Source organism: Cryptomeria japonica, chromosome 9 (assembly GCF_030272615.1).
Source record: "Cryptomeria japonica chromosome 9, Sugi_1.0, whole genome shotgun sequence".
Taxonomy (NCBI): Eukaryota; Viridiplantae; Streptophyta; class Pinopsida; order Cupressales; family Cupressaceae; genus Cryptomeria; species Cryptomeria japonica.
The window spans coordinates 220,515,312-220,531,075 of record NC_081413.1 but is presented as its reverse complement, the minus strand read 5'-3'; positions in this window follow the sequence as shown (position 1 = coordinate 220,531,075).

The following is a 15,764-nucleotide window of genomic DNA, read 5'->3' as shown; positions in this document are numbered from 1 at the left end:
GGTCTACAAAGTCCTCTGCTAGGAGCAAAACCTGTTAAAGATCCTAAAACCCTATTAGGAGCTATACCCGGCTAAAGGTATTACCTTCTTAGGAGTAACCTCAGTAGAGGATTTCAAACCCAAACTAATGGATCACCTGGTTAGAGTATTTGTACAAAGAACCTTGTTAGAGATTACCAAGTTAGATGATTTAACTATTGTAATGATAAGAAAACAACAGGTGGTCTGATCTAGAAATAGCACATCTTTCTTGTATAGATCATCTTCTGCTCACTCAATACTACATCACCAACATTCTCTACAACTCGTTCAATAAATCACATCAACTCATCACTTGTATCTCACATCATAAAAATAGTTCATCACAATATCATTTTATAGATATTAGATTTCATGTTGGCTCAAGAACCTCACCACAATTTCCTAGGTTCAGTGTATTTGGACAATCCTACATAACACATCACAGATTACCACCAAATCTGTTCGTTAAAGATTACTCATCACACACTCAGTGAGACCGGTTGAGTGTTAATCGCTTCTAGGTCATAGACCAATTGTCCTCCATTTGCCTCTTTGTTGATCTTCACAGTATCTCCAAACCGATGTCAGTGAAAATGACCAAAACCAATTGTCATTCTTGCATATATCGGTTGTCTACATATATCAGTTGGACCTCTCTATACAAATGATATTGGTTTGTCTTAACTAAGATGATTATAACAATGTGAACATATGTGTGTGTATATGTGCCATCAATGACAACACATAAAGTCATCCAATACAAAAATCATCATTAATCCAATGATCTCCCCCTTTGGCATTGATGGCAACATTTAGAAAATTTTACAACTGTACAACAAAGTGTGCTTACAAAAATTCTACATACATATTTCTACTCCCCCTTAATAGTAAGTACAAAATTTTCACAACACATACATATTTCTACTCCCCTTTGACAACAATGCCAAATAGAAAAGTAAAATACATATATATTATATCAAAATTTGCATCAAAAATTACACATACATAAATATAAGAGTTTTTCAAGGAGTGTTCACTGCAATTTTTAAGAAAATGTCACTGAAAGTAATCTTCATCTTTGTAAAATCATTATCCCATGTTTCCAATAATGTTTTAGTGATCTCAGTAGTTGTCATAACTTGTGTTGTGAATTGTTCCATTGCATCCACTATGCTCGTCTCTGGGGTCACCAAAAATGCTTCTAAATCCTTCTATGCCCTTTATAAGATTTCCACTTTTGGTCTCAACTAGTTCTTTAGTTCTTTCAAGGATCTGAGTCATGTAGCCTATTCATAATCATAAACATCTAATCAATGTTGCAAAGCGTCAACTAATTTGCCCAAATCTAAGGCTAGACCATGTAAAGGTATGTAAGCATTACATATCCTCTCTAGTTCTTTTTTTGTCTCTTCTCGCCTCTTCTTCAAATCAGAATAGAAAAATAAAATGTTAGATGTATAGGCCAAAATATTTCCTCCACTTTCAATAGCAGTTCTCAAAATATCTTTATTCAGAGATAAGGCAATCTTGCATTTATCAATGCCTAACATTAGTTGCTCTCCCCTCTTCTTTCTGTAATTATTTTTAGCTAAGGCATGTGCTACTTCTTCAAGAGATTTAAGTTGGCTAGTAGAATCAGCAACCAACTGTCAAAGCTTGTCAATAGTGGTAGACAAATTGCAAGTGTCAGTCGCTGGTAGGCGACTTGACAAAATGTCATCAATAATTTGTATCATTTCTACTTCTTTTCTCTTCTCTTTTAACCTTTTCTTTTGAGCCTGGGATTGCATCACTATAGCAATATCCATAAGTTTAGATGCACTCATATTATCTACATCTATAGGTCCTTTAATGCTTATTGAGTCATCCTCATCATCAGTTTGCTGCTTCACCTTTTCGTTTTCCTTTTCATCTTTTTCCTCTGCTATCTTCTCTTCTATTTTCTCTTTCTCTTCATCCTTTTTCTTTTCAGTCTCTCTTTCTTCAACCTCTTTCTCTTCCTTTGTTTGTTTCTCCTTTGTAGCTATAGTAACCAGTGGTAGTTGATTTTCAACATGGTGTTCTTTTTATGGTGGTGGTTGAATATCCACACTTGGTTCATTGACCAGTGCTTCAACTACTTCCTGTATATTAGTAATGTCTGGTTGCTATACAATTTCCTTAACTGGTTCAATAACATTACTAGTTGTATCAATAGTGTCCTAGATTTCTTCAGTATCATCTATAAATAAAATAACTGGTGGAGAAGTTGTGTCATCCTTATTCTTAATAGGATAGTCAACATCTGGTGTAATAATCTCTTCAGCATCTAGCTCCGATGGAGCTCCAATCTCTATTTGGTTAGGTTTATTTTTATGATATTTTAGTTGCTCATTCATCCTTTGAATGTCTTTATCTATTCGATGAGTATCATCTTCAAAAGGTTAAATCTTTCCAACCAATAAATTCAATCTTCTTGTCTTAGAATGAAACTATCCTTTGAACTTATCAAGCAATGCTAATAATTCATTTGTAGATAACTCAGGGAAATATTGAATGAAAACTCTATCAATAATTTATTGATCCTATTGTACAACCATTTTCCATTTATTTACAAGAATAGAATACAAAGAATCAGAAATCTCTTTTTCAATCTCTTGAGGCAACCGATTGTATTGACACAGATCGTTGATTGCCTCTTGAACAATTTGTTGTTTCTGACCATCATCAAATGAATCAAAATACTCTTTCACATTAGCAAATCATTTCCCCCTAATGTTTTAATGTCCTCCCAAAATCAGTCATTGGTTTGTATGATGTAACATTCATCGGAGTACTTTGCTTTGAAATGTCTCTTACTGGTTTGGATTTCTTACCAGTAAATTTCAACTTCTTTGGTTCCTCTTCAGTGTCAGTATCCTCAGATTCTGCTTGAAGAATTAGATGTCTACCTCTCTTATTCATTGCAGTCTACTTCTTTGCATATACTTTGGGTACTAGTTCCTTTTTGACTTGAATATTTCTTGTCACCCTTGTACCGTTGGTCATTGAAGCTACTTGCTCAACTTTCTTCTTTTTCTCTTTGGCACTACTGGGTTGAGTAGGTGCGTTCCTTTCCTAGTAAGTTCCTAGTCTTTTCTTCTTCTTATCCTTAGGAGACGCCAAAAATTTGTTGGCATAACCAATTAATAAGTCATAGTTGACTTCATAACTCATTTCTTTCATCTCTTCCTCCCTGGGTTCAATGGCCTCCATAAGGTAGAAGTCAGTGGTTACAATGAAACAAATGTCTTTTTAAAGTGTTTCACCACTTCATGAGGTAGCCTTAACCTCATGCTCATATTCTTTTGAAACTCATTGAAATATATATTCATGGCAATAGGAAATGTGTTCTTCACAGCCTTAATGCTATTTTTGATTTTAATTGTAACCGATATGTCCTTAGACCATTCAACATCACCAATTCCTAGTAGGAAATTCTAAAAATAGAAGAATAGACCAATCAATAGTTGACCATATTTGAATTTTTGACTATTGTCATTCTTAATTGATTTTAAGCTCAGCATGAATTGGCTTCTCCTCACCTCGCATAAGTCATAATTTGCATTCTCTACAATCATCATGTAGGCAACATGCACAATAGTAGATGGTACACTATTCATCCTACTAGAGTGGAATATCCGCTAACCAATGACCATAGTTGCAAATCTGACTGCTGGATCTACAATGTTGTTGACCGATATAGCATGACTGTCAGTGGTGGTCAGAGTCAAAGCAATCATAGTCTCTTTTGAAATTGTCCTTAGTTTTCTTACTTTACCGGTTTTCCAAAAACTAGTCACTGCATGAATTTCTTACTTTATGATTGTGTGTGACCTATCAAGATACATATTCTCTCCATGCGCATGACTAAGGATAATCCTAACATGCTCTTCCTCAAAATCTTCAAGAAAATATGTCGCATTGTGAAAAACCTTTTCATAAACCCTAATGTATTCAGGTTTGATTTTCCCGCTCTTATCACACAAAGGTTTGACTTGTGAATGATTTGACAGTGATCCTAGATCCCTAATTTTATAGTCTATATAGTTGGATAAATCACCTTTGATCATCACACCATCAGGAACTTGAGACAATGCATTATATGATTCTATTTTATCTGATTCCATAGACTCCATAGATTCAACAGTAATCATAAGTCTCTTTGCTAGTGTAGATGATGATGCCATTCTAGATAATCTTGATTTGAGAGAGATTAACAAAAGAATACCTTTTTATCTTTGTGCTAGAAGGGTTTCCGATTGATCTCTCGAATGCACGGCCATTTCACCTTTTCTTATCTTTGAATCTGATTCAACTTTTGATATGCAGCACAAATCCATTCACAATCAACCAACAATTCTCTGTTTCGATCTATAGGTGCTCAAAAACTCTTCTTCGAATGCAATTAGGGTAAAATTAACTTAGTAAAACTTTATTTTATAAACTTACCCACTGCATTAATTGCACAACCAATAGAGAAACAAACTCACCTATACCGATAGGTATGTAACCGGTTGGTAATCCTTAGAAAACTAATAGAAAAAAATATCAAGAATTCTCATAATACAACTTGAAATGCAAAAATATCTTACCATGCATTCTTCAAGGGGTCTGGAAGTAGGTTTACTACTATGCTCCCCAAAGGGTTGATGAAAAGCTCAATTCTCTAGTGCAGGATTCTCCACACTAGGTGAAGGGTTAGATTCTTCTGCAAGCTTGTCCTCACTTTTCTTCTTCCAAATTTTGTTCATCTCTGCTTTGGTTTCTTCAACATGAACCTTTTGCTTACCTTTCTAATCTTCATAGTGGTTATCTAGTTTGTTCTTCTTGGTTCTACAAAACTTAGCCATGTGTCTTAGTTTGTGACAATGATAGAAGGCCATCCGAGATGCTCTCCAAGGTCTTGCATTACCTCTTCCAGTTCTCCTTCTGTAATTCATAGCCACATGTCCATAATTATTGCAAATTGTCCAAATCACATTTGTTACCTTTTCCATCTCATATGGATTGAACCAGTTGACAAAGGCTTTTTGCCAGTTCATGTTTCTCCGGTTGTCATAGGTCCTTCTCCAGTCATCGATAGGTCTTGGATTCATGTAAGGTCGTATTGTTCACTCCATATTTGCATTCAACTGATCTATATCCATACATGTTGCATGTGTAACAATGACCTTCAAATATTCTAGACACATATCTAGCATTAGCATTATAGCCTATGTTCACATTAGGTCTGCTTCTACACACATTAGCAGTATGTCTAGGTTTGTGAAAGATAAAGCAAATAGGTTTGAAAACTTTCTTACCAGTAGGCTTCTTAGCCTTAAGAGCATTTTTATCTTTGTGCATGTTGCTCTTGGTAATGAATGATTCTCCTTTCTCAGATGTGTTGAATCCTAGTCCAAATGTGTCACCTTTCATCCTTTGAGATTGGATCTGCTTATCCAGCATAGAAGAACTCTTATTAAATTTTTCAAGCTTCCCATTAGCCTTAGTAAGCTCTTTGGTAAGATATTCATTGTGCTTTGTTAGAGTCTCTCTTAGAGACATTTCCATTTAGAGATCTAACTGTAAAGATTCTTTCTCTTCTTTCTCCTCATGCCAATGATCATGCAAAGATGCATTTTCCTGCTTGATCTTAGCAATCTCATGATCTCTCTCTTTGATTAGGTCTTCAGCTTCCCTCCTTGCTTCAAGTTCTCTCCTCAAATTTAGCTTTTCACCATTCAGTTTTACCACTTCTTCAGCCAGTGCATCAATGTTGGCCTCATCTGAAGAACTATTGTTAGAGATATCCAATAGTTCCTTAGTCAGCTCACTCCTTTTAACTTGTGAAGATTTAAATTCGCCCCTTAGGGTTTCAAGCTCTTCCTCGGTTGCATCTAGCACTCTAGCCATCTCTATATAACTCATATCTCCCATAGTGACTTTAGGGGTTCCTTCTAAATGATTAAGCGTTAAGGAATTTAGGCTCTGGTACTAATTTATAGACTTAGAAAGCACTGAGAGGGGGTGTGAATCAGTGATAGAAAAAACAATACCACTTTAAACACAAACTGGTAAAAATAGTTAACCACTTTAATTAAAACTATACATGCAATCCAAATTGATATTAAAGTGTCCACAACAAGTAAAACATCCACCATAACACAAATGTTTATACGTGGAAAAGCCTGCTGGGAAAAACCACGGTGAGATGGGACTCACAAGTTAACTATCTATAGAAATAGGTAATTGACCGATTAAGATCTACAAAGTGCTCTACTAGGAGGGAATCCTATTAAATATCCCAAAGCCTTGTTAGGAGTAACCTCAGTAGAGGATTTCAAACCCAAACTAATGGATCAGCTATTTAGAGGATTTTTACAAAGAAGCTTGTTAGAGCTTACCCGGTTAGGGGATTTAACTATTGTAGTGATAAGAAAACAATACGTGGTATGATCTAGAAATAGCACATCTTGCTTTTATGATTTTCTTTAGGATTACTCTGAAATTTTGAAACAATACATGGTGCATTCATAATATCAGGTCATGTTTGTGTCAAATACAGTAAACCTCCTATCATAGACTTGTATTTAGTCAGATTAATAGGTGTTGATTCATCCTTCCATGATAATTTATTAGTTGTAGTCATAGGTGTGCTTACCAGCTTAGAGTTTTCCATGCCAAATTTCTTTAGTAATTCCTTCAAGTACTTAGATTGACATAAGAATATACCTTTATCAGTCTATGAAATCTGCAATCCTAGAAAATATTTTATCTCCCCAATCATAGACATTTCAAATTCTTCCTGCATCTTATTAGAAAAATCTTTACACACTCCATCTTCTCCTCCAAAGATTATATCATCAACAAAAACTTCTATAACCAAGATGTCATCATTAGTCACTTTGTAATATAGATTGTTGTCAGCATTACCTTTAGCGTAACCAATCTTCAAAAGATATTTGTCCAATCTAGCATACCAAGCTCTAGGAGCTTGCTTTAGTCCATACAAAGCTTTCCTTAACCTGCAAACCATATCTTTGTCATTTGTTAATGAAAATCCATCAGGTTGTTCAATGTAAATTTCTTCTTCAAGATCACCATTCATAAATACACATTTAACATCCATTTGATATACTTTGTAGTTCTTGTGTGCTGCAAAAGCCAAGAATAATTTGACCGCCTCAATTCTAGCTATCAGTGCAAAGGTTTCATTATAATCAACTCCTTATTTCTCTGAATATCCCTTACACAGTAATCTTGCTTTATTTCTGATTACCTTACCATCTTCCTTAAGTTTATTTCTGAATACCCATTTAGTTCCAATTACATTTTTGTCTTTAGGCCGGGGAATCAATGTCCATGTGCTTTTCTTTTCAATTTGTTCCAATTCATCTTCCATAGCTTTAATCCAATGTTTATGTTCACATGCCTCATTAATTGATGCTGGTTCAATTTGAGAAATAAGACAGACCTCTTAATTTGCCAGTCTTCCTCTAGTCATAACACCTTGATACTTGTTCCCAATTATCTGATCTTTAGAGTGGTTCAATCTTACATACTGGGGTGTTTTTACTTGTTGCTATTCCTCAGTCATTGTTGAATTTTCAGATGATGCCAGTGTAATTGGATCAACATTTTGTACCAGTGTATTCATTGTAGGTTCATTTGATATTATCTCTATTGCCAGTTCAGAGTCCATGTACCTTTAATTACCTCTAAACTGCTCATCAATCTTCACATTTGCACTTTCAACAATTTTTTGCAATCTCTTATAAAAACATCTATATGCCTTGCTCTTAGATGAATAACCAAGAAATATTCCTTCATCACTTCTAGGATCAAATTTACCAATATACTCATCTCTTCCAATATAGTATTTACTTCCAAATATTCTGAAATATTTAAGAGTAGGAGTATTACCAAACCATAGTTCATGAGGGGTCTTACCGGTTTCACCTTTGATGTGAACTCTGTTGAATGTATAGACTGTTGTATTCATTGCTTCTCTCCAATATACATGAGGTAGATTTGCTTCTGATATCATGCTTCTAGCTGCATCTAGAATAGTTTTGTTCTTTCTTTCCACAACTCCATTCTGATGTGGTGTCCAAGGTGCTGATAACTGTCTCTTAATTCTATTCACTTCACAGAATGTATTGAATTCATCAGATGTGAATTCACCTCCTTGATCTAATCTCAAATATTTGATTTTCTTACCAGTTTCATTCTCTACCATCACTTTGAATAGTTTGAATTTCCCAAAAGATTCTAATTTCACGCTAAGAAAAGTAACCCAACACATTCTAGAATAGTCATCAATGATTAGCATAAAATATCTATCTCCTTGCAAACTTGTAGTTCTTGCTAGACCACATAAATTAGTATTAATTAAGTCAAGAACATTATTGGATTTTTTTGGAATACTCTTAAAAGATGCTCTAACTTGCTTTCCAAATTGACATTCCTTACATACTGGATTGTGAGGTTTAACAATCTTAGGTAAATCCCTTACTGCCTTAGTTGTATTGATTTTTACAATGCAATCAAAATTTACATGACAAAGTCTCTTATGCCATAACCAACTTTCATCAATATGTGCCATCAAGCATTCCTTCTCATAGTTATTTAAATGAAAGATATTACCTCTATTATGATTACCAATTGTAATTTTTAAGCCATTTCTGTTCATGATTTTACATTTACCATTCTTGAATTGTAACTGAAACCCTTTTTCAACTAATTGACCAACACTCAAAAGATTATTCTTCAAACCTTCAAAATAGTAAACATTATCAGTATTGTGCTTACCATCAAAACATATAGTCCCTTTTCCTTTGATCAAACAAGCTTTATCATCTCCAAATCTCACTAGACCTCCATTGTATTCTTGAAAGGTTAAGAATTTACTTTTATCACTAGTCATGTGATGCAAACATCCTAAATCAATGATCCATTCATCCTTAACTTCAATTTTAGCTCCCAAGGCCTGCTCTACCGGTTGAACAGTAAGTGTCAGTTGATCTTCTATTATAGCAACAAAAGCCCATCCATTGTCTATTGGTTCTTCATCAGAATCATCAGTAACTCCTTCATCAACATAGTAACAAGATTTGTCTCTATTCTTCTTAAATATGTATCTCTGATATTCAGGGTTAGGCTTATATGTTCTTTTAGCTTCTTCTTTCAATCTTGCATGACTATCAGGATACCTAGATGCCATATGGCCAACTTTATTGTAGTTAAAATATTTAAATGGTGTCTTACCTTCATACTTACTTCCAACTGGACCTTTAGGCATTTTCCTTGCAAATAGTGCTTCAAGTTCTTCCAGTTCTTCATTCTCCTTCCTTCTTTCTTCAAGTTCTCTTGCATAAAAGGCTTTCCAATCAGATTTATCAAATGATGATGATGATGCTGCACATGATGATGATACCTTGAAAGCTAAATTTATTTTTATTGTAGCAATAGGACCAAATTCCTCAAGTTCAAATGTTGAATGTTTTCCAACCAAAGTGTCTCTAGATATTGATGTATTAGGTATTGTGCTCAATTCATTTATAGTAGTTACTTTCAGTTTATATGCTAGTGGCAATGCTCTTTAAACTTTAGAAACAATTTCATCTTCACTTAAGGTTCCTCCACAACATTGTCTACCCAAAACAATTTCATTTACTCTTTCCATAAAAGCTGAAATCCTTTCATCTTCTTCCATTTTCAGATTTTCATACCTGACCCAAAAGCATTCAAGTTTTGCAATTTTGGCTATGGAATCTCCTTCATTCAATTTTTCCAATTTGTCCCAAATAGCTTTAGCAGTAGATCTATTTGATAATCCCATGATTTTCTGATCTGACAACGTGCTCAAAAGTGCTTCTCTTTCTTTGCAATCATTTTCCTCATCTTTAGCCAAGGTTGATGGATTAGGTTGACCTTGAGTAGGAGAAACATAACCATTCTTTGTAACATCCCATATGTCCTTTCCAATACAATTCAAATGTGTCTCCATCCTGATCTTCCATATGTCATAGTTAGTTCCATCAAGTTTCAGACTGTCCTTCTTGGTATAGTTAGAAACCATAGAATCTCCTCAAGTTGTTAAACTTCTACAAAAAGAGGACTAAGGTCTGATACCAATTGTTAGGTCCTGGAGACAACTGAGAAGGGGGGGGGTGAATCATTTGTCTAATAAATTCAAACCAAAACTTACTTAACCAACCTTAATGCTTAATATTGGTAAACCAAACTTTATACTGGTAGATAGTTTTATCAGTTAATTCCAATACTGGTAAAGTCTAATGCATGAAATAGAAAGACAAAAAAATTGACAACAGATAACACAAATATTTGTATGTGGAAACCCTATAAGGGGAAAAACCATGGTGGGAAACCTTACCCACAATCAGATGATACTACTACAGATAGTATGTCTCTACAATATGGAGTCTACACAAGCAGAGAGGCCAACTGCCTAGAGCTCACTGCTCAATCACAAAATAGGAGTCACACTGACTATAATTGGATGGTTAAATCCAATGATAATGTACTACTCAAAATAGCATCTTCATATGCTGGATTCAGTACAGGTTTAGCTCTGATTTATCTTCTTCAAACCTTCCTTCAATCTTGAATGATGTCTACATGTATAGCTCTGCATTATATTCACATATACCTTATTAAAATCCTTTTTCCCAATCCTATATCAATCTCATAAATGAGATCTTACATTTATACCATAACCTAAGACCAATTGAGTAGGTCAGATCACTAAGAATATTACAATAAAATCAATTATAAATGAATCAATATGTGATGCATCATGTCGGCTCAATGCATTTACAATAATAACAAATCATCTTCATGATGTGTCATGCTGATCTGGAATAGATATGCTTGCCGATGCATAACCTGGACCTATTTGTCGGTAACAACAAATATGCAAACCTGATTAAACCAATGAACAAATCACCAAAACAAAGTGTCCAAACAATGTCTTTGACATAACCAAGTAGTCTCGAAGTCATTCCATGTGTCGGAGAACAATATAATCTGCCAGTAAACCAGATACCAATGACTGTGCATAAGTCACTAAACATGCTGGTGAACATAATCAAGAATCTCCAAGTGCTAATAAGTGTTGACAGGAGTTGACATCAATGACAAAACCATACCAACATTCACAGGTTTGAGTCTGTCTTATCCCAATGGCAAGTTGATCGAAGATGGCATAAAATCCCATTCTACACTCTAGGTCTAAGATTGATTACCCTTGTCATTCTTGCATGAGTTATTTTTCAGTGTTGAGTGATCTCTTGGATTCCTTTTTTATGTTATGCTTCAACTGTTATGTTATTGATTGATTTAGTTATTAATTGATTAAATGATTTAATATCATTGGATATTTATTATTTATTGTCTTTAAGAATTATTAATATTGTTATATAGCCTTTGATTATTTATTTATGGCTTTAATTTATTTATAGCCCTTGGTTTATTATATTTATTTATTGGGCTTTGTATAGATTGTGCCCACGAGTATTATTATTATTTATCTTTTTACACTTTGAGATAATTAATATATTCTTTCTACTTACCCTCTTATTCTATTGGCTGAATTATTAGGTAAGTTAATTGAATAATATCTTATTTATTTATGCCTTGGGTTTTGTTATGGGTTGGTAAGAAATATTATTTTCGCTATTATTTTGATTCGCCGACATATTCTATGGTTTTGGCCTAGTTTTCTATTTATTTGCTTTACTATGATATTTTGGGGGTTGGCTTGGGAAGTGTTTTTCTAGGATTTTGGATTTGGATTATTTGGAGGAATTTGGATTGTGTCTTGTTGGATCTTCTTCAGCAAATTCATCCTTTGATTTTCAAATTTTCACCAAGTCGAAAGATTTCTTCTTCTTGCATTTTCTATTTTAAAAAGATTCTCTTTTCTACACATTCTCGGGAGTTTTGGGAAGCATATTTCATATAGGTTTGTAAAGTTTAGATTTGATTTTTCATGATATATAATATATTCTATAGTTTCAACTATATGGATTGGGGAAAATATTATGTATTGTAGTTGTGCACAACCGGGAATGGCTGACTATGCAAACACTATCTGTGCATTCTTGGCTTCCTATGAGTTATGCTTTGGATAGGATTTGAGATTTGGTTTCTGTTACATCCTTGTTATTGTTGGAGGAGTCGAGAAATTATTTATTCTATATAGTTTTATGTGTTCTGGCTCAATGTCGTGTCCACCATTTCTAAGAATTCTTTTATTATGGTTTATGGTTTAGTATTGTATTTATATCATTTGTTTCCTATGATCTCGGCATCTCTATTGAGCCTTTATTTGTAAATTTTTGATAATTGAATCATTCTATTTTATTTTCCTAAGTTTCATGTTTTTGTCTGAGTTTTCTGAGAAAATGTGCTAAAAGGACATATGTGCTATTTTGTTAAGTATATGCATTGTTTTACCTGTCAAATGCATTGTTTTATTTCTCATATGTGTTGTAGAGTGATTCAAATGCCCTGAAACATTATGAATGCGCCATAGGATTTGATGAATTCGCCATAGATTAGGACATATGTGTTGCAGGACTCAATAGATATGTTTTTCAATTAGGTATATGCGATAACCGGCTAAACAAATACGTAAATCTAGTTATTTTAATCTTCTGAGTTAGTTTACCAAATCTTTGAGTATTCTGTTTGGATTTATCGGTTCTCTATTTGTCTTGGGTTACCCTCCAAAGATCTTGTTATGTTTTCTGAGTACTCTTGGATGTTCAAAGTAATATTTTGATGTGTTATTTAATCATTTGTATCATTATAGGATGAGTATTACCTTGCTATGTTAATGGTTCTTTTCTCTATGATATCATGTGACCTATGAGATCTATGTGAATTATGCTATTGGCTCAATGTGTATTTATGATTTTTGATCTTGGATAGTCAGGTTGTATTTTGTGGGACTTCTTACTTGATTGTTTATGTTGTTAAGGCCTAGACATGTGATTAGGGGGAGGGCTTCCATGAGTCTACCGAGGTCACGAGGAATAGACTACTATGATTCTTGTGTAATAGAGCTGATGTCTAGACCGTTTGGATAGCTCATTGGAGGTTTTCTATTGTAATTGATAAGTGATAATATAATAATTAATATTAGGTGGGTTCGGTAGATTAACTCATCAAAGAAAGATAATAAATGTGTTTTGTAATACCCATCTCATGGATCGAAGACCGGAGTGAGGTGGTAGATCTGGTAACCAAGTAAACAATACTACCCTGATTTCCTCAAAGGTTTAGATGGTTCCGCATGTGTATCCTATGTGGTAGCATGTGATGACACTCTTTTCCTACATTTTGGTCCTAGTTCCTTATGTCTTGTTCTTGAGTCACCTCTGGAGGTTTCTTGGTTATTTAATATGTTTTTCTTGGTTTGTGTTAGAGTTGTTTCCTCTTTGGTTGATAGGTGTTAGCTTAGATCTAGAGTGTGTGTGGGATGTCATGTCATCTCCTAGCACAAGGATGGATCCTTTAGTTACACATGGTCGAGTGATTGGTGCCTTTTTTCATTGGGATTCTTTTCTTGGATGAATTCCATGGATGTGGATCTCTTATCTCTTCAGCTCATGGATGGATATTCGTAGAAGATTACTATATGTCATTCATTTCACGTGTATATGTAAATGTATTTGAGAGCTATGATGATTGTTATAAAAGACACTGTATTCATGTATCTAGTAGATGTTATTAGGGAAAGCATTGATGTATCATGTGTATCTTGAGAATGATTAATAATGAGGATAGTGGATATTGAAGCTATGGATGTGTACTTGGTGCTATGATTGTGATGATGTAATTAGTTCATATTGCTATGGTTTAATAATATGGTAATTGGTATTGAATTGTATTTAATGTTAAAAGAAATGAATGGAAGAGATTAGGAAGATTTTTTATTGGTGCTTCAAATGAACCTAATGGGGGTCAGTTGGTAGTTGCATTATTGAAGATTGCATTTAGGATAGATAGATTATAAATGATATAGCATATGTGAATGTAGGGAATAGTTGATAATATAAGCAGTGTGTACTGGATTGGTTGTAATTATGAAGTTGTTTCTTATATTGAGTAGTATAAGTAATGACGTTGATTTACCCTATGGAAGTTAGATGTTATTGATGTAGTTGTATTACATTTCTGCCTGTGTATCATGATTGGTGATTATATTCATGATGAGTAGTTAAATGTATAAGTAGAATTAGTTTATATGATGTCTAAAAGAAATAATTTTTATCTGTATTTTGCATGTTAGTTAGTGTATTTCTCTAGGGTATTTTGGTGGGCATTATAACCTGATAACAATGTACCTAGTGCCAATGTACTTGATGGTAGATACCCGACAGTAATGTACCCGATGACAAATACTCGATAGCAATCCACCTGATGGTAGATACTCGATGATAAATACTCGATAGCAATATACTCGATAGTAATGTACTTGATGTTAGACACCCAATGCCAATGTACCCGATGACAAAGTACCCAATGGTAGATACTCGATGATAAATGCCTGGGGGTAAATACCCGATGGCAAACAATTGAGAATTGTATTCAATCTACTCAGAAATATGAAAAGCCATTATTATAATTCAAGGTAACATAGTAGATCATAGATCAAGGCACATGAAAACTATAGAAACAAATTGCTAACAAATGAAGACTTGTATTCCCAAATTATATCTATATAAAAAAATTTGTCTTTGCAAGAAGATGTCACAAGTCTGGAGCACAAAGTGAAATATCAAAATTATATTTCCAATGGTAGACTAGGGTGAGGAATGACTCCCACTAAAACTGTGAGTGCTAGAATGGGGAGGATTTTGCAACTTTCAAACAACAACCAAAACACTCAAGTCCAATGGGAATTACAGATACACAAGAATATAAACATCCACTATCCTTCCTAGAAGCCCACCATGGCCTTATAAAGAGCTCCATGAATTTTAATATATTTATTATTTAATACATAATATTAAAGTTAATTAAATATTATATTTATAAATAATATTTATTTATTTTTGCATAAATCTAATTGTCAATTTAAAAAATATATATATTAATATATTAGATATTTATTGTATAATTATAGCTTATATTAATTAGAATAAATATCAAGATATTTATTTTAAAATAATAATATTCTTCTCTTTAATTATAAGACCAAATTTTTTTATGTTAAAATTTTGGAAGTTATCAAAAATTCATTTAATAAAATTCTTGTACTTATTATTAAATATTAAACCAAATAAATAAGTGTCATTATGGCCACAGCTGAAGTTTCAGCCTATTAAGGGGACTTCTAGGGTTGATCCTACTTTGCTACAAAGAAAGAAGGTGATGTGGGAAAGACCTAGTCAAGATTGGGTGAAAAACAATTTTGACGGTGCCTCTAAAGGTAATCTTGGAGTTTTGGGGGTAGGTGTTGTTGCAAGAAATTAATATGGAGTAATCTAAGCTATTGGAGTACCCAGACTAAATGCACTTACCATTCTTGGATGGGTTACATTTCCTATGAGATTATGATGAAATCTTCATTATGCTAACCCCACTTTATGATTATATTGGATGAGATGATGCTATGGTGTTTGTGACTTTCTTACTACTATATGTGTGATAGGGACAATGTCATACCACTCATTATGAGCATGATATGATATTGGGATTCTTTATCA